This window comes from Bemisia tabaci, chromosome 5, assembly GCF_918797505.1.
Source record: "Bemisia tabaci chromosome 5, PGI_BMITA_v3".
Lineage (NCBI taxonomy): Eukaryota > Metazoa > Arthropoda > Insecta > Hemiptera > Aleyrodidae > Bemisia > Bemisia tabaci.
The window spans coordinates 6,093,320-6,114,493 of NC_092797.1; the positions used below are offsets into that span (position 1 = coordinate 6,093,320).

The following is a 21,174-nucleotide window of genomic DNA, read 5'->3' on the forward strand; positions in this document are numbered from 1 at the left end:
TCTCTGTCGCACACTTGAGCGAGCCGCCTGGCTTTTTTCTGTCTCTCTCGCACACCCAAGCGTCCCGCCAGGCAATTTTCTATCTCTCTCGCACACTTGAGCGAGCCGCCAAGGGCAACCGAGGGTGCAACCACTCTCGGAGGGTCGCGGGGGAACGCGATGCTGCTTTGACGGAAAAACCACCCAAGTCCCGCCTGGCTATTTGCTGTCTCTCTCGCACTTATACGCTTCCTACGTGCGCGATTTTCTGTCTCTCTCGCACACTTTGGCGAGCCGCCTGGCTATTTTCTGTCTCTCTCGCACACACTTGCGTCGTGCAAGGCGATTTTCTATCTCTCTCGCACTTATACGCTTGCTACCTGGGCGATTTTCTGTCTCTCTCGCACTGGGTGCCCTTGAACGGGGCTACCAAGGGTGCAACCACTCTCAGAGGGTCGCGGGGGAACGCGATGCTGCTTTGACGGAAAAACCACCCAAGTCCCGCCTGGTATTTGCTGTCTCTCTCGCATTTATACGCTTCCTACCTGGGCGATTTTGTGTCTCTCTCGCACACTTTAGCGAGCCGCCTGGCTATTTTCTGTCTCTCTCGCACACAATCGCGTCGTGCAAGGAGATTTTCTATCTCTCTCGCACTTATACGCTTGCTGCCTGGGCGATTTTCCGTCTCTCTCGCACTGGGTGCCCGAAACGGGTCAACCAAGGGTGCAACAACTCTCGGAGGGTCGCGGGGGAACGCGATGCTGCTTTGACGGAAAACCACCCACGTCCCGCCTGGCTATTTGCTGTCTCTCTCGCACTTATACGCTACCTACCTGGGCGATTTTCTGTCTCTCTCGCACAATTTAGCGAGCCGCCTGGCTGTAGATAGAAAGTCGCCTTGCACGACGCGATTGTGTGCGAGAGAGACAGAAAATAGCCAGGCGGCTCGCTATAGTAAGCGAGAGAGACACAAAATCGCCCAGGTAGCAAGCGTATAAGTGGGAGAGAGATAGAAAAGCGCCTTGCACGACGCGATTGTGTGCGAGAGAGATAGGAAATCGCCTGTGTGCGAGAGAGACAGAAAATCGCCCAGGTAGGAAGCGTATAAGTGCGAGAGAGACAGCAAATACCAGGCGGGACTTGGGTGGTTTTTCCGTCAAAGCAGCATCGCGTTCCCCCGCGACCCTCCGAGAGTGGTTGCACCCTCGGTTGCCCCGTTCAAGGGCACCCAGTGCGAGAGAGACAGAAAATCGCCCAGGGAGCAAGCGTATAAGTGCGAGAGAGATAGAAAATCGCCTGTGTGCGAGAGAGACAGAAAATCGCCCAGGTAGGAAGCGTATAAGTGCGAGAGAGACAGCAAATACCAGGCGGGACTTGGGTGGTTTTTCCGTCAAAGCAGCATCGCGTTCCCCCGCGACCCTCCGAGAGTGGTTGCACCCTCGGTTGCCCCGTTCAAGGGCGACCAGTGCGAGAGAGACAGAAAATCGCCCAGGGAGCAAGCGTATAAGTGCGAGAGAGATAGAAAATCGCCTGTGTGCGAGAGAGACAGAAAATCGCCCGGGTAGGAAGCGTATAAGTGCGAGAGAGACAGCAAATACCAGGCGGGACTTGGGTGGTTTTTCCGTCAAAGCAGCATCGCGTTCCCCCGCGACCCTCCGAGAGTGGTTGCACCCTCGGTTGCCCCGTTCAAGGGCACCCAGTGCGAGAGAGACAGAAAATCGCCCAGGGAGCAAGCGTATAAGTGCGAGAGAGATAGAAAATCGCCTGTGTGCGAGAGAGACAGAAAATCGCCCGGTAGGAAGCGTATAAGTGCGAGAGAGACAGCAAATACCAGGCGGGACTTGGGTGGTTTTTCCGTCAAAGCAGCATCGCGTTCCCCCGCGACCCTCCGAGAGTGGTTGCACCCTCGGTTGCCCCGTTCAAGGGCAGCCCTTGCGAGAGAGACAGAAAATCGCCCAGGGAGCAAGCGTATAAGTGCGAGAGAGATAGAAAATCGCCTGTGTGCGAGAGAGACGGAAAATCGCCCGGTAGGAAGCGTATAAGTGCGAGAGAGACAGCAAATACCAGGCGGGACTTGGGTGGTTTTTCCGTCAAAGCAGCATCGCGTTCCCCCGCGACACAGTGGGGAAAACGACCAATCTAGCCGCTCAAAAGTCGTAATTTCAAGTGTTTGGTAGAAAGCTACCAGAGGCTGCATTTCATTCTCAGATATCTACTGACACCAAATCAGTGATTAAATTCACCAGAATCTTGTTTGTTATCAAAAAAATTGATGATGAACCGTGAGCGTAAACAGGTAAGACTGGAAGCCCACATGGAAGACGCACCAAATGCGTTCCGTACTGATGGTGTTCACGCAACAAGTTATGCAATTGATGGTTTTCCAGCATGGCAGAGCCCCTGAGAAGTAAATAAAATCATTTATTTTATTTCCTCATCATTTTTTCTTATATTTTCTATTTCTTTAACACCTGCTCTGAAAAATCTGTGTTTTTAAACTTCAGAGGATTGGAATGTATCAAATACCGGCGAATACCAATATCAGATTTGTACTAGGTGACGCAGAATTTCATGTAGTTTCATAATCTGTAGAGATATCTTGCGGTTTTTTGCGGTTCAGAGAGATAAACGAAGATTAATGGCCCGGCGTCGAGGCGTTTTTGATGCACTAGGCGCGGCGCACATTGGTTCCAGAGCCAGATCTAGGCGGCATTAATTAGAGTATCACCTTTGTTGGCATGCAATACATGTTTTTATATGTTTTTTGGGTCGCTGATCACGAATCTGAAGTCAGTTTTACTCCATCGTTAACTAAAACATGGTAAATTTGCGAAAAATAGCAAATTCACGCTCAAATACCGGAATAATTATTTGACAATTTGGCTTGGAGCTTGAGCTATAATACATGTGACTAATTTAATGATTAATCATCCAAAACGACCAACGATTTTACTATTCTTCATTTTTGGATGGTTATTTAGAGAAGGGAGGGAGGGGGGGGTTGCCACGTTGAATAACTGAACGAAGTATACCTGCATGCAATTAACACGATCTGTTTTCGGAATCTACTTCCATAATTTTGAGGTATAAGAAATGGCAGGATGAAAATAAAGTAAAAAGCGTCCTAATAATACTATTGGACAGGGAGAAAAGGCATTGAACGTGTCGGACACTGGTCCGTTGTTTTTTTAAATTAAAGAGGTTGTAATGTATTTTTTTTTTTTTTTTTTTTTTTTTTCTTTTTTTGAAGTACCTACGAATAATCAAGAAGAGCAAGAGTCAGTTTTCGTCCGAAATTCAAGAAATATATTCAAATTCAAAATTCATGTATATTAAAATGTACAACAACTAAATCTCATATAAATTTGATGAATAATTAACATCATGAACACATTTAGCAATCAAAATAAGAGTCACAAAAAATTACATTGAAAGAAAAATTTCACTGGCTACGAGAGGAGGTGAATATTCTTGCGGGTAATTATCACATTTTATAGATTCAGACAATGGTATGCCAAAAAAAGTAGGTAAAAGTCGCAGCTTTTGTGATTTAGTCGCAGCTTTGTTGCATTTATATTTTTTTCTTTTATTCCTTTTCATTGTTATAATTATTGTTTAAGTTATTCTTAAATTATTCTTATTTGTTGTTTATTGTTATTTGTTGTTTATAAAATTATTTAGTTATAATGCTATAATTTCTCTCTTTTCTTTCTTTTTTCTCCATTAATTTTTCGATTCTTCTTTATTTCTTTTTTCCTCTTCTTTTCTCGTGCTGTTTCAGTGTTTGATTTCATTGTCTTTTCACAATTCAAAAAGTATCTTAGTATTAAAAAAACGCCTGTATCGATGAAAATAAATGTTATTGTCTTGTAAACTGAATAGATCTACTAATTTTTAATTTCACATTTTTACTGTACGTAACATTCAATTTTTCAGTGTACAATGCCATTAAGTGATGTTATAATTGATTAGATTGTTTTGAAAGAAGTGTAACGCAACGCAGAAAATCAGATAATTAAGAAAATTCACGTAAAGTGAACCAAAAGTAGGTGTAAAAAGATGGTCCACCAAGCTTTTTGGATTGGGCCATTGTGCGGCGAAAATATAGCCCAAGGGGGGTTGACAAAATATTTTCTTGCCTCAATTTGGGTCCCCCTATCCTTTGGCTACATTTTTAACCCAAGAAACACGAATAAAAATCAAGAGCGTTGACACAGGGACTTTTGAGCGGCTAGATTGGCGTTTTTCCCCACTGTGCGCGACCCTCCGAGAGTGGTTGCACCATCGGTTGCCCCGTTCAAGGGCACCCAGTGCGAGAGAGACAGAAAATCGCCCAGGGAGCAAGCGTATAAGTGCGAGAGAGATAGAAAATCGCCTGTGTGCGAGAGAGACAGAAAATCGCCCGGGTAGGAAGCGTATAAGTGCGAGAGAGACAGCAAATACCAGGCGGGACTTGGGTGGTTTTTCCGCCAAAGCAGCATCACGTTCCCCCGCGACCCTCCGAGAGTGGTTGCACCCTCGGTTGCCCCGTTCAAGGGCACCCAGTGCGAGAGAGACAGAAAATCGCCCAGGGAGCAAGCGTTTAAGTGCGAGAGAGATAGAAAATCGCCTGTGTGCGAGAGAGACAGAAAATCGCCAAGGTAGGAAGCGTATGAGTGCGAGAGAGACAGCAAATACCAGGCGGGACTTGGGTGGTTTTTCCGTCAAAGCAGCATCGCGTTCCCCCGCGACCCTCCGAGAGTGGTTGCACCCTCGGTTGCCCCGTTCAAGGGCACCCAGTGCGAGAGAGACAGAAAATCGCCCAGGGAGCAAGCGTATAAGTGCGAGAGAGATAGAAAATCGCCTGTGTGCGAGAGAGACAGAAAATCGCCCAGGGAGCAAGCGTATAAGCGCGAGAGAGATAGAAAATCGCCTGTGTGCGAGAGAGACAGAAAATCGCCCAGGTAGGAAGCGTATAAGTGCGAGAGAGACAGCAAATACCAGGCGGGACTTGGGTGGTTTTTCCGTCAAAGCAGCATCGCGTTACCCCGCGACCCTCCGACAGTGGTTGCACCCTCGGTTGCCCCGTTCAAGGGCACCCAGTGCGAGAGAGACAGAAAATCGCCCAGGGAGCAAGCGTATAAGTGCGAGAGAGATAGAAAATCGCCTGTGTGCGAGAGAGACAGAAAATCGCCCCGGTAGGAAGCGTATAAGTGCGAGAGAGACAGCAAATACCAGGCGGGACTTGGGTGGTTTTTCCGTCAAAGCAGCATCGCGTTCCCCCGCGACCCTCCGAGAGTGGTTGCACCCTCGGTTGCCCCGTTCAAGTACACCCAGTGCGAGAGAGACAGAAAATCGCCCAGGGAGCAAGCGTATAAGTGCGAGAGAGATAGAAAATCGCCTGTGTGCGAGAGAGACAGAAAATCGCCCGGGTAGGAAGCGTATAAGTGCGAGAGAGACAGCAAATACCAGGCGGGACTTGAGTGGTTTTTCCGTCAAAGCAGCATCGCGTTCCCCCGCGACCCTCCGAGAGTGGTTGCACCCTCGGTTGCCCCGTTCAAGGGCAGCCAGTGCGAGAGAGACAGAAAATCGCCCAGGGAGCAAGCGTATAAGTGCGAGAGAGATAGAAAATCGCCTGTGTGCGAGAGAGACAGAAAATCGCCCGGGTAGGAAGCGTATAAGTGCGAGAGAGACAGCAAATACCAGGCGGGACTTGGGTGGTTTTTCCGTCAAAGCAGCATCGCGTTCCCCCGCGACCCTCCGAGAGTGGTTGCACCCTCGGTTGCCCCGTTCAAGGGCACCCAGTGCGAGAGAGACAGAAAATCGCCCAGGGAGCAAGCGTATAAGTGCGAGAGAGATAGAAAATCGCCTGTGTGCGAGAGAGACAGAAAATCGCCCAGGTAGGAAGCGTATAAGTGCGAGAGAGACAGCAAATACCAGGCGGGACTTGGGTGGTTTTTCCGTCAAAGCAGCATCGCGTTCCCCCGCGACCCTCCGAGAGTGGTTGCACCCTCGGTTGCCCCGTTCAAGGGCAGCCAGTGCGAGAGAGACAGAAAATCGCCCAGGTACGAAGCGTATAAGTGCGAGAGAGACAGCAAATACCAGGCGGGACTTGGGTGGTTTTTCCGTCAAAGCAGCATCGCGTTCTCCCGCGACCATCCGAGAGTGGTTGCACCCTTGGTTGCCCTTGGCGGCTCGCTCAAGTGTGCGAGAGAGATAGAAACTCGCCTGGCGGGACGCTTGGGTGTTCGAGAGAGACAGAAAACAGCCAGGCGGCTCGCGCAGAAGTGCGAGAGAGAAAGAAAATCGCACGGTTGGACTTGCGTTGTTTTTACAGCAAAGGCGCATCGCGTTCCCCCGGGACCCTCTGAGAGCGGTTGCGCCCTCCGTTGCCATTGGCGGCTCGCTCAAGTGTGCAAGAGGGATGGAATATCGCCTGGCAGGACGCTTGGGTGTGCGAGAGAGACAGAAAAAAACCAGGCGGCTCGCGCATAAGTGCGAGAGAGAAAGAAAGTCGCACTGTTGGACTTGCGTTGTTTTTACGGCAAAGGCGCACCGCGTTCCCCCGCGAGCCTCTGAGAGCGGTTGCCCTTGGCGGGACGCTTTAGTGTGCGAGAGAGAAAGAAAATCGCCTGGCGGGACGCTTGGGTGTGCGAAAGAGACACATTACAGCCAGGCGAACACACATCCAAGAGTCAGTAAATCGCATTTAAATGTGAATAGGGATGCCCGCCAGTAAAGGGATACCTGCAGTTTTATTTCCTTCCTTTAAATACCGATCTTGAAGACAGGAGTGAAGGAAAAAACTACTACAACCAAGAATACACTATATTCACTTCTCAAGTTAGTATGCTTCCCATACAACAAGAGTCTTTTGGTGAAAAATCTGGGCCCCCAATCAATTGCTTTTTTAATGCAATGGCAGGTTAATGAGATTTTCCTAGCGCTTTTTTCAGGTAAGCAAGCCTCTCTTGAGTAAAATTGTTGGGAGGAGGGTTGTGGAAACTGAACATACCATCACTTTTATTCCCCAGATGCATTTCACATGCAATTAGAACCATTCAGTAAAAATGTGAGCAATCTTTGAGTTGCTACTCCAAAGTTGGGGCCAATAATTGGCGTAATTTCAGTGTTTTTCAGTTTTGCGCGCCTTTTTTGGGCAAAAACTCGAAGTAAAAGATATTTAAACCCAAAATACCATTGATTGTATTTTTCAAACATATTGTACACACAGTAAGGACCATTCAGGCAAAAAATGAGCGATTTTTGAGTGGACTTTTCAGGATAATGGACGATTAATCGGAATCATTATGGTGTTATTTTCAGTTTTTTACGCCTCTTTTGGACAAATGTGAAAAAAAAAGATACGAAAGCCCAAAACACCATCAGAATTGTTCTTTAGGCGTCTTTCTAATACTCTTAGGAGCATTTTAAAAAAAGTTGGAGCAAAAAATAACTTGCAGCTCAAAAGTTATGGGCATTTGAAGAGGGGAAGGTTTTGTCGCCAAAATCAGACAAAATCACAACAAACAATCAACCGCAGCACATCAATGAGTGAAGTCGAACACTTCATGCATTTTTTTCTCAAATCTACATACTTTCATTGACATTGTGTCAAATTTTCACTTCAATCCGACGAAAAATGGGCCCAGTGTGAATTTTATTGGGAAAAATGACCCTCTCTTTCTCGGAAGTTCGAAACGTCACTTTCTTGAAATTCTTAAAACTTCAAGAATTCATATCTCAGTGAGTTTTTTGATTTGAGACCTAATATTTTGCAGAAGTTTATTATTTGGTGGTCTGATCAAGAAAAAAATTTATCATCAAAATCCGAGTCGGGCGGTTGCATGGCTGGTAGGTTCTATATGAAATGACCCTAGATTTCAATGGAAATTCAATTTCTTATGAGAATGCTTCATGTTAAAAACTTATTACAATACTTCTCGCTTTACTTGCTGGATACTGTTCATTTACACTTGTTATTTCTAAAACAGTGTTGTAAAAAATTAAAGTAACAATGAAAATGGCGGAGGAATTGGTAGGAGGGAGAGGAGGTACCTCGTTACTATGGATAGCAAGCTCGCTGATGTACTTGATGTGGTCTTTGTGTACTTGGGGCAAGTGTACCATCAAATCAGCTTGGGGACTGATCGTGGTAGAGCTCGATAAGGGCCATTTCCCAGGGTCGAAATTCTTCGAGCACTTGATATAGTTGAATGGCGCTATTTGCATGTCACCAAAGAGAGGGACAACCTCTAGATTCTGAAAAAGGAAAAGGAGAAAGACATCAGACATGGAAAATTGATTCAGACGATGATTTGAAAAAAAAAAAATAAGATTAGAATATTAAAGATTGATAAAAAATATTCACCATGAATGGAGTTATTGACGGATAGAAAAACGAAAATTCAAGTAGGTGTGGTAAAAGCTTGATTTTCCAGTTTTAGCAGTTCACCAAATTTTTTTTCCATGTCCCTGCCAAATCCCTGTGAGGACATGGAGAACATCCTTAAAATTTAATGGATTTTAATCAATCAGATTTTTGTGCAGTGCTATGGCAGGGTGTCACCTTGCATTATCGAATTTTTATTTTATTTTATTTCATTTTTACAACCATCACAGGATTCGTCCTTCCGTAATTATTACAAAAAACAAAAATAGAAACTTTGGAAAAACTAGATAATAGAACCAAAGATCCAAAATTAATTAATGCCATACAGGATTAAGCTATTATACTGGAAGAACAGGGAGTTGGAGGAAGAAATACGGAAAACACTGGAGCAATGAACAACTTGAAATTACTGACTGCTTTGTCAAAAAGTGTACAAAGTCAGAGAGGAAGATGAGACACTGATACAATTTGACAAATAATACCTACCTTGAAAATTCTGTAGACTTTACTGAGATTTAGTTTCTTCTTTTGGTCAAGTTTGTTGATATTGCAGAGCTCATTGTCCATCAAAAACAAACTGAAGCCTACGACCTGCAAACCAAGACAAAACAAAGTTTTTACGGACAGTGTTTTCATGTAATTGTGACCGAACCTGTGGGAAGGGACCTTTTTTCCGCAGAGAAAATTTCCCATAACTTTTTGCTAATTCAAGGAGGAAGAAAATCTGGACATTTTGACGCAAGTTTGACCCTAAAATCTTAAGAATTGAAGGAGATGTTAGTCCAGAAGTTCCATAAAAAAATTCTTGGGTTGTAGAAAAGCGTGGTTAAAACGTTAGAAAAAAGTTAAGGAAAATTTTCTCCCAGAAGACAAGGTTCCTTTTGTAGATCTGATCACAAATGAAGACTTGGATGATTCGCAAACTTAATTTTTTTTTTTATTTTTTTTATTTTTTTTTTTTTTTATCAAAGGCGAAGTATTGTGAAACCTGAGAAAAAAATACTGAGTAACTTAGAACTGTCTTGCTATGAAGTCAAGAACAGCGCCAAAGAAAGACTGACAATGAGACACATGGCCAAAATACAAAATCTTATTAAAAGTTCACGAATCGCCTGAACTTCAGTTACATTTCTTGAATTTAAAAGTTTAGTTTAAAATCTAAGAGAATTAAAATTTAAAATCTAAGTGGCAGGCAGAATTTTTAAAAAACACTTTTCTGAGAGTAGTGTTAAAATCTCAATTTTGAGATCTTCAGAGTCTTAATTGGCTTATGACTGGAACAACAGTTCACTTTTTCCCCAAATTTTTTCCAAAACACAGTAATTTCCTTGTGATAAGAACTTGAGTCCGCAATTTTGGATTCTCGTTTCAGAAAGACAGCGATTTCGTTTGTGAACAAGATGTTTTCCTACAATCAACAAAACATCAAAAAATGTTTCTTTATTTCTTTAAATTAACTGCTGACTCTTATCAGTAGAGAAGAATTCAAGCACTTTGAAGGCCTAGAAAAAAATGTCAAAACCAATCACTTTTGAAGGTCGAACGAATCACGAAGATGGGATCAGGGTGTCTACAAGATTTTCAAAATGAAATTCCCTGACAATTCCAGGTTTTCCATGACAAAAAATGGCAAAATTCCCTGACTTTTTGAGTTTAGCCATACAATGAACTAGTTAGAAAATATTAAAAAAACTATCCTTAGGAATGACCCCGTAAAGTCATATTCTGAATTACCATGGCGTTGGAAGGAGTTGAGTAATACTTTTGAAAGGAACGAGATCCTAAATACTCAAAATAAAGCTAATTCCAAAATGGTATACTCAGACTAAAATTCACCTCCAAAATTTAATTTTTAAGCTCTACTACGCTCTCTTTGTGACATATTGCCCCGTATACTTTTGAAAATTCAAACTATAGTTCACCCTGGTGGTTTCATAAATATTGGCATATTACTTAGTGCCCTGAAAATACAAGTCTCTTTTTCTTAAAATATAAAACAAGAGTTGTAAATGTGCCTAACTCAGGTAGATTTTGCTATAATCAAGAGGAAATACGAGTCTCTTCTCGCTTTTAGATAAATTTGCTTAATTTGGTTTTTTTTTTTTTTTTTTTTTTTTTTTTTTTTTTTTTTTTTAAGGTCACTTGATTCAATGGATTCCAGAACCTATTGTTGGTATTGAATTTGTCTTATACTCAACAAGCGTTGGCTTGTTAGAATATAATCCACCAATAATATTTTTACAAGATGGATGCACCAGTTGTGAACATGTTGATTTAAGAACCAGAAAAATTTCATGCAAAATGCAGTTGACATTAAATATTTCTTTACTCAATTAAAGAAAAACTAAAATTCTAGCACTTTCATTAAATTTCCTAACTTATTGAAAAAATTGATTAACCATCTGCTCAAAACTGGGGCACTTAGTTTCCTATCATTATTTACTGTAACTTTCTGCTGTTAGCAAGTTAACTTCATTCAAGTCTATTTAGTCTATCTTGCCATTTGGCATGAATTAAGTAGATAAATTAAATAGGGCAGATCAATTCGATCTTTTAAGTTAGCGAACACACATTAGTGAACCTAGCGGCCGTGTTGCAAACTGGTTGAACAGAGCAGTTTACATTATCAGCCATGCTGGCTGATATGGCTGGCCGCTACTCGGCCAATTCGGCAGTGACAAGCAAAAATAGCTGCGAAATGTTCGAATTGCAAAAATTCCCTGACTTTCACCGGTTTTCGATCGAATTCCCTGACTTTTCCCAGTTTTCCAGACAGTGATCAAATTCCCTGATTTTTCCCGGTTTTCTAGACCTGCAGACACCCTGGGGATGACATGATACTCACTTTGACCAGCATGTGCTTTTTGGTGGGTGTTAGGTACATTTTTGTTTCGAACATGTGCACACACAGATTGACAAGATCGGACAGAAGCTCTTCGTAACCGATTATTTATTCCAAATTCTCTTTCACCATGTCTCAAAATTTGTTCTGTGTAGCGAGAAATATGGATAAATTCTGAGACTCCTGCAGGGTGTGTGAAGCTGCCATAACTTTCAAGAACTGGGCGGCACTGAAAAAAGAAGCAATGGTGTAGAGACTTGTCACAATACTTTTGAGCTACAGCGGAGGTTTGATATGAATCAGAGGGAAGGGAAAAACCTGTTCGATGTCAAGGACAAAGGACTTAACTCTCCACAATGCCACACAGGGTTGCCATAGAGTTAAGAAAAGGTATTTTCCTGACACATTTGGGTAAATTTCTTTGACAATTGAAGATATGCCAGATGGCTGAAAGACATAGAACTAGGGAAAGAAAAGAAGAGACAAATGTCACATCCAAAAATTGCACCATTCAACAGATATTTACATGCTAACCAATGGGCCAACTGATGATTGTTACACTCAGACTGATGTGACTTTTGTCTCTACTTTTCTTTCTCCAGTCCTAATAGACTATAATTAAAACGTAAAAGACTTAAATATTTATTTTAGGACAGCTCTTATAGAGACTTTTGCGATATTACTTCTGTTCACGCATTTTTATAAAAGTAATCTTCAATCAGGTACACAGGAGAAAACTTCAAAATAGAGAAATCTTTTAACACTTTACAGACATAAACTTACCGGCCATTGGGAGAGTAATCATTTTTCACACTTGATTTCATGTTTTTCAGTTTATCTAGCCCCGTAAACATATTGATAAATTTTCCTAGGGTGAGCAAGTAGGCTTCCGACACAAAATCCTTCCTCTTTTCACGTGGCACAGCCTTTTTACCTCTGCACAAAATCTTTCAATAGCTTTTCGCTGTAAAAGAAATAATTGGAATTAGAGATTAATGATCTCATTAAAATAATTTATTCAGTGACAGTAAAAGTTATGTGATTAGAATGTGCACCAAACTTAAAAACTTTTTCACCTACGTTTTTCATGATCAGTATGCGCTGTAATAACTACCCTCCTGGCCACCATCAACATTGACGATCAACTGATGATTGTGACCACAGAAGCTGCTGAAATGCGGATTGAGCGTAAAACATGATTTTGTAATTAGAAAGTAAGACTTTTCTAGATGTCATGTACAGTTTAATAGAAGTAAATAAATTGAGGAACAACACCGCTTAACATGGGTTCTGCCCTTCAAACCAAACCAATTTTTTTCATTTCCTAGGTGCTAAAGAAGTCCGAAAATGACCATATAAACTTCAAAAAAATTGTCTGGTGCTCAGGACGCTGCCGTTTTGAATTTTTCATAAATTTACCTCTAGAAAACATATGTCAATAGCTCCTAAACTGGATTTAATTCTGTGAAACAGCAGTTCATTAGCTCCGCCCTTAAATTGTGATTTTGTCAACCATCTCCTTGAAAATCAAGAAAAAAAGAAGAAAAAAAAACCTAAAACCGTGGCTCAAACTGTGTAACGACGTGGTAAAACAGTGCTGGGCCCACACTATTTGGAGGGGGGGGGGGGGGAGCCAAAATGCTCAAACATTTTCAATCAGAGCCAACAGTTTTCAGCTCTGATGAGGATCAGTGCAATGATGGGAGAGAGTGTTCAGTTCAGGCAGTTTGCATTGGAATATTTAGGTGAGGTCACGTCGAGAAATCTATAATTTTAGGTCTTTTTATACCTCATCAGTAGATCACACTAGTCAGTGAGATCAAAAGCCCAAAAGTTCAAAAATTTTCAATCAGAATCCAAACTTTGAGCTCTAATGAGTACTAATATGAATCTTACCATCTTGCAGTACAAGCCTCGTACCTCGAACTTGTGCTTTAATGCCGTCGTGGATTTTGCAAGATTTTCAGTTGGGTTCACTGACGAGTGTGATCTACTGATGAGGTATAAAAAGACCCAAAATTATAGATTTCTTGACGTGACCTCACCTAAATATTCCAATGCAAACTGCCTGAGCTGAACACTCTCCCCCATCAGTTTTGCACTGATCCTCATTAGAGCTCAAAATTGTTGGCTCTGATTGACAATGTTTGAACATTTTGGTCCCCCCCCCCTCCAAATAGGGTGGGCCCAGCACTGTTTTACCACATTGTTACACAGTTTGAGCCACGGTTTTAGGTTTTTATCTTCTTTTTTTCTTGATTTTCAAGGAAATGGTTGACAAAATCTTAATTTAAGGGCTGAGCTAATGAAGTGCTGTTTCACAGAATTAAATCAAGTTTAGGAACTATTGACATATGTTTTCGAGAGTAAATTTTACGCTCTTTTCAATGAGCATAACAGTTTTTTTCTCAGATAATCGTGGCTGGAGATTTGAAGCAAAGTTTCTCCTAAAATCAGCAAAAATGCGCCTCTCGAGTTCTAGTTTCCTCTCTGAAAGCGTGAAACTTTTTTCAGGGCAATAGTACAAAAAAATAATTATCATTTGGCAAGCGAGAATTTATCATTGTATAACCAATTAAGATTTAAACCTAAGGCATATATATCCTAGAAAAAAAAGACATTTTCCGATGAATATTAGCAAAAATAAGATGGAAGTTCAATAGACTGAAAAACTGAATGAATATCAAATAGACTAAGACCTCTGACAAGTCCACAGCCAAGACCGTTTTCTTGCTAAATGCGCCAGGTAATTTCAGGCACAGTGACCGGCATTTTGCATGTACTATAACAATTTTTATTGTTTCAATTGTACCAAATCATACTACATAAATAAAAGATCATACAGTTGTGCAATTACCAGTTTTTGCACGGAACTAAAAAGCAGAGGGAAGTAATTTTAGTTGATTAAGGAAATATTTTTATCAAAATTTTTAACATTAAAGATTAAGATAATTAATTTAATCGTTTTATCAGTATAATTTATATACTTTCGTTTAGTTATTTGTCTTTAAATTACATAACTAAAGACTACAGGTGTCAGGTGGGTAACCTAAACTATGTTCTAGCATTGTGGCAATTAGTGGAAATTGTGGTTTGAAGCTTTAAAATATCCCTTTTTTCTTGCATGTTTCTCTCGGCCGGCAAGATCAGTTACACTTCTTAGACACATTGGTAGAGAACGTGATGCAAGTTTTCACCTAAAATACACCACTTCAATTACCTACCGAATGTCGAAAACGAACAAAATTAGAATGCTCACCAGAAAATACATGAAATTAAGCAGCTTTTTCAGTTCAGTAGCTAATACTTCAGCAGTCTTTTCATAGATTTCCACCCAGTTCGGCTGCTCATTGGACTTAGGTTGCGGGATGGCTCGAGAGCAACATCGCCACGTGCACAGCATGACCGTATGTTCCGAGCCATCTTCCAACAGTTCCTTCTGGAGCATTACAAATAGATATTTTACAGGATTGGTAGATTGACAACTTTAAATTCACAACATGGCAAAGCTCTGAATTTTTAAACGACCAAAACCAAAGTCGATTACTTAAATTTCAATGAAAAAACCTATTGGCTGATTTCAGTGCATATAATATAAAGGTCCAAAAATGGATACATTTACATTTAAAGGTCAATCTGCAATGGATTCCTTGGATAGTTTGAAATCTTTAAATTTAAATCAAGGTTCAAATGACCTTCCATCAACAAAATAAATACATTTTTGATTTTATTCTAAAATAGATGCCTCTACCAATTTTCAAAGTGTCTGCTTTAAGTTGAAAACACTTGCATGGAACTAACTTTTCGAATACGATGTTTCTGATACTGCCATAGTTCTGTAATGATTTAGGTGAGAGTGAGAGAGTCTTCCGATTTAAGCATGTTATCGGTAGTTCTCGATATTATTCATTCCCTGCTAAAAACTTAGGATTTCCTCTCATTTTTTTCAAAATTATCTTGGAAAAGCAAGATTTTTCTGAAAATCATTGAATATCATTCATCATCCATTCAATTACACGGATTAACGGCGGTCAAGCAGCAGGAATGTGAAGCTTCCCAAACTGGCATGAACAGTGGCTTCTTCAATGTGCTCTGCTATGTCAGTGATGAACCCATTTCGGTCTTCGAAGTTGGTATCGAAGTTAGCTTGATAAATGACAGAGCATGGCTAAGCTTTGATACACAGTTGTTAATTATGTAACGTAAGCTCATCTAAGGCGTCAACATTGCATAAGGCATCAGTTAATGTAACCTTATCTGCCACCATTTTGAGAAGTTGACCTCCTTTGTGCAAAAAACCATAAAAGACATAAAAATGTGACTTGGCAAGCAAGCACTGTTGTACATGGAACTAAGAGAAATGAATGGTTTTGAAAACATACCCACTCTAATTACTTAAAAACTGAGAGTACACTGTAAACCGAAAATAAATATTCTTAAGTGTTGCATGATTCAATACCAGCAAAGACATAATGTCTTTGAATACCAGAGAAAGTTGACGGTGGAGAGTAGATAAAATTGTTCAAATAACTTTATGCCTTCAAGAGGTAGGACAAACTTGTCTAAAACTATCAGAAGTAATACTGCTAACTTGAGGTAGAGGTGCCATCAGCTAAGTTGGCACTTGAATACATATCGTTTGCAAGTAACTGTAATGTAGTCGTCCAACAGGAATCGAGAATTGACTAAGCTCGCGATCAGGCTGCGCAGTCAATCGCCTATTACTGCTGGACAATTGCAGCACAATTGCTCGCAAAAGAAATGTAAACAAGTGCCAACAAAGCTGATGACACCTCTAGATAGCAGAGTAAACAGGTAATTCCAAAAAATTTAGACTTGAAACAATGGAAATACAACATAGGAGTGGGAGAATGGGCCAGTTGTGCTGGTCTCAGAATTGTGTTATGATACTTTATTCTTGCAGATCAACTAAAAATGATAAGATCTGGCCAAACAGCAAATTTCTACGTTGAATATTAACCGAGGTATCTCGCCTTGAAAAACTCGATTTATATATTAACTGCGGTAGGACGTATCATGTTTTGCGATACCTACCGCAGTGGATGACGTCATAAATTGAGTTTTTCAAGGCAAGATATCTCGGTTAATATTCAAGGTAGAGAGTTGCTGTTGGGACAGATCTTTTTATTTACAGCTAATCTACTAGAACTAAGCATCAAAACATGATTCTGTTACCAGCACAACTGGCCCATTGAATAAAGAAAGAGAAATTAGAGGATGAAGCAGTGAATAAGCTATCGATTCGCAGAGAAGAGATGGTCTAGGTGAGCTTCCAAATGATGAAATTGGCCTCATTATCACAGCATGACTACATGCAGACGAACTAACTCTTTCCTTCAGGGATTAAACGACTTGAAAGTGAAAGAAGGAGAGAGAGGACGTTTAGGGAATGAGGAAGTTACGATTCTTGAGGAGGAAATTTCGGCAGGAAATACCTGGCAGTGGAGTCCAAACTGGGATGATCATTACGTGTGGCAACAGTATTCACAGTTCTTGCTATTTGCAGGGGATTGGGAAACAAAACCTGTTAGACACTCTTCACTGTGCTCAGAGGTTCCTTCTTAAATCTTAGCTTGGACACACAGGAATCGATTGTTGAAATTCTTATCAGCATGTCCAGGCGTAGGGGATCAAGGTCTTCCAGGCGCAAAGCTCACACATTCCTTATCTTGTCCTGGCATGCCAACAGAGTTTCAAGAACCGGTCTGCATTCATTGAATGATTAGATGAGAAAAGAGATGCCTCTTGGTCCACAGCAGTCTCCAAGACAAATCCAGCAACAGACAAAAAGACATGTTCCGTCACAGGAGTCTGATTACAATTCTGTTATAACATCGTAAGTTATGGCAACTTCACTCCGTTCTCATAGAGGAATCAGTACATATTGTAAGCTTCCGCGATTTAGTTGAAAGAGAGGCAAATGAAAGGAATACAAGAAAAACGACTGACTCCTACCTCTGTAAAGATCCACTAAGGACTTCGGTTTCTCCGCAATTCCCATGGCTTCTTCTTGATTTTCGTTGACCCTGGGGTTAAATCTTCGTCTCGAATTGATGGAATACTTCTAAATGAGAAGAGAAGATGACAGTTTTAACGGCTAGTACATAACTAAAGAAGTTAAAATTAATTGAGCTTGAGCGATAGGAAGACCGGCCGAGATTGCGCGGAAAAATGCATGGCATGGCCGCCATATTGAATTTCAAACAGCTGGACGAATATCGAATATCGTATCGAATGCGATTGTTCGAGTATCGCACTATCGATTCTTTACCATAGCTTCTTACGGGGACACAGCTATAGTCGATCGTTCACGAAGTTTGGCAAGAAAACCGCCTCAACCATTGGACTCGGTTCTTCTCGCACCGGCTCAGGGTGGAACAGGCCGCGGCTAGAATTCTTACGATCAGCGACCTTTCTCCTCATTTTACTTTAAAACTTTCAATCTTAGAGGAAAATGTCATAGGACCCAAAATAACGGCCGTAAAATTTCCTATCGATTCATTACACAAAATATTCGAAAAAATAATTTTCGTGACCAAAAATAAGGGTTTTAAAAAGGGCGCAGGCAAAAATTCTTATGATCAACGACCTTTTTCCTCATTTTACTTTTAAACTTTCAATCTTAGAGGAAAATGTCATAGGACCCGAAATAACGGCCGTAAAATTTCCTATCGGTTCATTACACAAAATTTTCGAAAAAATAATTTTCGTGACCAAAAATAAGGGTTTTAAAAAGGGCGCAGGCAAAAAATGTTATGATCAGCGACCTTTCTCCTCATTTTACTTTTAAACTTTCAATCTTAGAGGAAAATGTCATAGGACCCAAAATAACGGCCGTAAAATTTCCTATCGATTCATTACACAAAATTTTCGAAAAAATAATTTTCGTGACCAAAAATAAGGGTTTCAAAAAGGGCGCAGGCAAAAATTCTTATGATCAGCGACCTTTCTCCTCATTTTACTTTTAAACTTTCAATCTTAGAGGAAAATGTCAAAGGACCCGAAATAACGGCCGTAAAATTTCCTATCGGTTCATTACACAAAATTTTCAAAAAAATAATTTTCGTGACCAGAAATAAGGGTTTTAAAAAGGGCGCAGGCAAAAATTCTTGTGATTTGCGACCTTCCTCCTCATTTTACTTTTAAACTTTCAATCTTAGAGGAAAATATCGAAATACTCGTTTCGAATGCGATTGTTCGATCATCACACTATCGATTCATTACCATAGCTTCTAACGGGGACGTAGCGATACTCGATCATTCACGAAATTTCGCAAGAAATCCACCTCGGCACCTGGACTCCGTTTTGCCGGCTCATATGACACGGTGGAGCGAAATCCTATTAGAATCCCCGGCCCGGTCATCGCCTTTACTTCCTAACTTGTTACGGCTATTATTCCACTCGTCCCTGGGGATTTCGTGCTAAACGAAGAGGTTCATGGGTTGTTTTGATCGTATAATTCATTTTTGACCTTACTTTTCTCGAGGAAATGACGCAAATGCACAATTTCACGCGTTCTTACTAACTTTCCGTAGAAACGTAAAAGTAGAAGTTACTCAAAGATAAATTTTACTCGTTCTTGTGGGCATTTCGTGTTGAAACTCGGTTTCCTGGAGGACTTCAGATCGTAGAAGTCATTCTTGACCTTACTTTTGTTGATTTGTTGACACAAACACATAACACATCATGATCTCGAGGGTACAAAGAAAAGGTACTCACCGATAAATCGCACTCGTCCTGGTAGACATTTCGTGTTGAAACTTCGCAAACTAATGGTATATTGATCGAAAAACTCATTTATAACCAAACTTATGCCAATATATATGTTGACACAAACGATGATGACACATAATGGGGGGGGGGGGGGGGGGGGGTGGCAAGCGGTCCGGTTAAGCAAGGCAAGCACTGCGCTTGCCCAAATATTTCAGAGGAAAGAGGAAAAGTACAAAATGTATTAGTAAGTAAATTGCATTAAAAACAGAAAGAGATAGGTAGAGTTGGGTATGCAGCAGCGACAAATAAGTAGGAAAGCGGCGGCAGAGCGGACGGAGGTGGCGCATGGCGCAGCGAACATGGGCCAACTCAATCAACTCATGCTCTAAAGAATTGCTTGCGAAGGGCTGAGCGGAGCAAGATCCATCCATATAGGTCAGTCATTGCGCAGATTTCCCCGCTCGGGGTAAGCCCCTTTCCATTGGCTCGTGACGTCAGCATTACTGCCGCGAAAACCAGAAAAGTCGGAAACACTGCTTTTCTTATGGGAGAGAGCAAATTTTTCTTAATGAATCATTTAAATTTCTTACTTTTAAATCCTTTGAAACTTTCTGTGTGTCGAAAAGAACGTTTAGACATTAGCATTCAGGGTTTCGATTTTGCCGAATTTGTGTTCTTTCATTTTTACAGTTTACTCTGCATCAGCCATTTTTACACGCGAATCTATACCACTAGATGGCTTGTTACATCGCTGACTTCAAAAATCATTTAAAAATATAAAAACGCAAATTCAGCTGAATTGAAACCCTTGACCCTAATTTCTAAACGTTCTTTTCGACACTCAGAAAGCTTCAAAGAATTTAAAAGTAAGAAATTTAAATGATTCATTAAGAAAAATTTGTTCTCTCCCATAAGAAAAGCTGACGTCATGCGCAGAAGATTCTCATTTGGGTTTCGGGAATGACTGACCTATATGGATGGATCTTGGAGCGGAGCGCCAGGCGCCAGACTGCTCCCCTTGTAGCAAAGGGTTCTACTCAGGAGAAGGAGCCAGCTCATTAAATTCGTCACAGTCACGGTATTTAAGCGGTAGAATGAAAGTAGAATGCTGGTAGCACTGGATCAAGAGCACAGCTGTCATCGGTTGGACCCTCATTGACCCTCTCTTAAGATTCTGTTATCCGAACTCGAACTGCATGCTCCCGATCGCGTGCAGTTGGGACCTGAGTCCGTCCCGTACCCCCCTCCGATTTGTATTGTCTCGCTTTTTACCTGAGGTCCTGTCGGTAGTTTTGCATCGGATGAAACTGAAGGAGATTCTTAGGGGATGAAAAACTCTCCAAGACAGGGCACAGGATTTTAAATTAAAACCAATCAACTTTTTACGGAAATAGTTCATAGGTACTTTTTTCTTTGATATATTTGCGGGATAAAAAAAATTGATCTTTCGAAAAGTAGCAAAACGTGAGACGTTAGAATATCATTAAAACAGTTGTGACCAGTATATTAAAATATATTTATATCTATTCCTTCAGTTTGATACCACTTGGATTAAAAAAGGATTCCTGTCTCTGACTAATTTTAAATACAAGTTTGTGCAATTTTTCGCTTTATTCAAATAGGTGATTTTTTGATCTAGCTAAAATGGGAGTTCTTCACCGCATATTTACATATCGTATTTTACCGCACAAACCCACTTTGCCCGCGTCCAGGGGCCCAAATACCTCAGTATTTTGTTTCTTTTTTAATCCACTCTCAGTGTTAACTTTTCAACCATTTCTGGACACAGTATTTTTCCTTTTCAAATTTGTCGATAACATCATCAGAGAAGGCCAGAAAACTCCCGTTGCCGAAAAAGCTCAATGACTATATCATTACAGAAGTCTGTAGGTCATTCTCGCGTCAACGCTGCACATTTATGGTAATTTCTGGTCATTACGGTCATTTTTGGACATTCAAATATGTTTAAAATACTTGCTTATGCTTGACAATGATTCAATCAGAACGCAGCGAAAGACAAAAAAACAAAAATTTCATTACATTTTTTTAATATGGTCAAAAAAAACTTTGACCATTTTTTGTAAAATAATCATGATCCTGATTCAATTATCGTTGAGAAGAATTTGTAAATTTACCAAATTATAAACACTTTCGAGTAAAAATATAGGAATCACTTTACTTAAAGCGCAGTGTAAAGATGCACTTGTTCTTAAGTGTATCCCACTATTTAAAGCAAACAGAATTACA

At 40.8% G+C, this 21,174-nt stretch overlaps 1 pseudogene; it reads right to left on the bottom strand.

Moving 5' to 3' along the window:
- LOC109034851 (cytoplasmic FMR1-interacting protein-like) overlaps positions 1-17,562 on the bottom strand; it is a 31,484-nt pseudogene extending 13,922 nt beyond the window's left edge.
- Between the last annotated feature and the right edge of the window lie 3,612 nt (positions 17,563-21,174).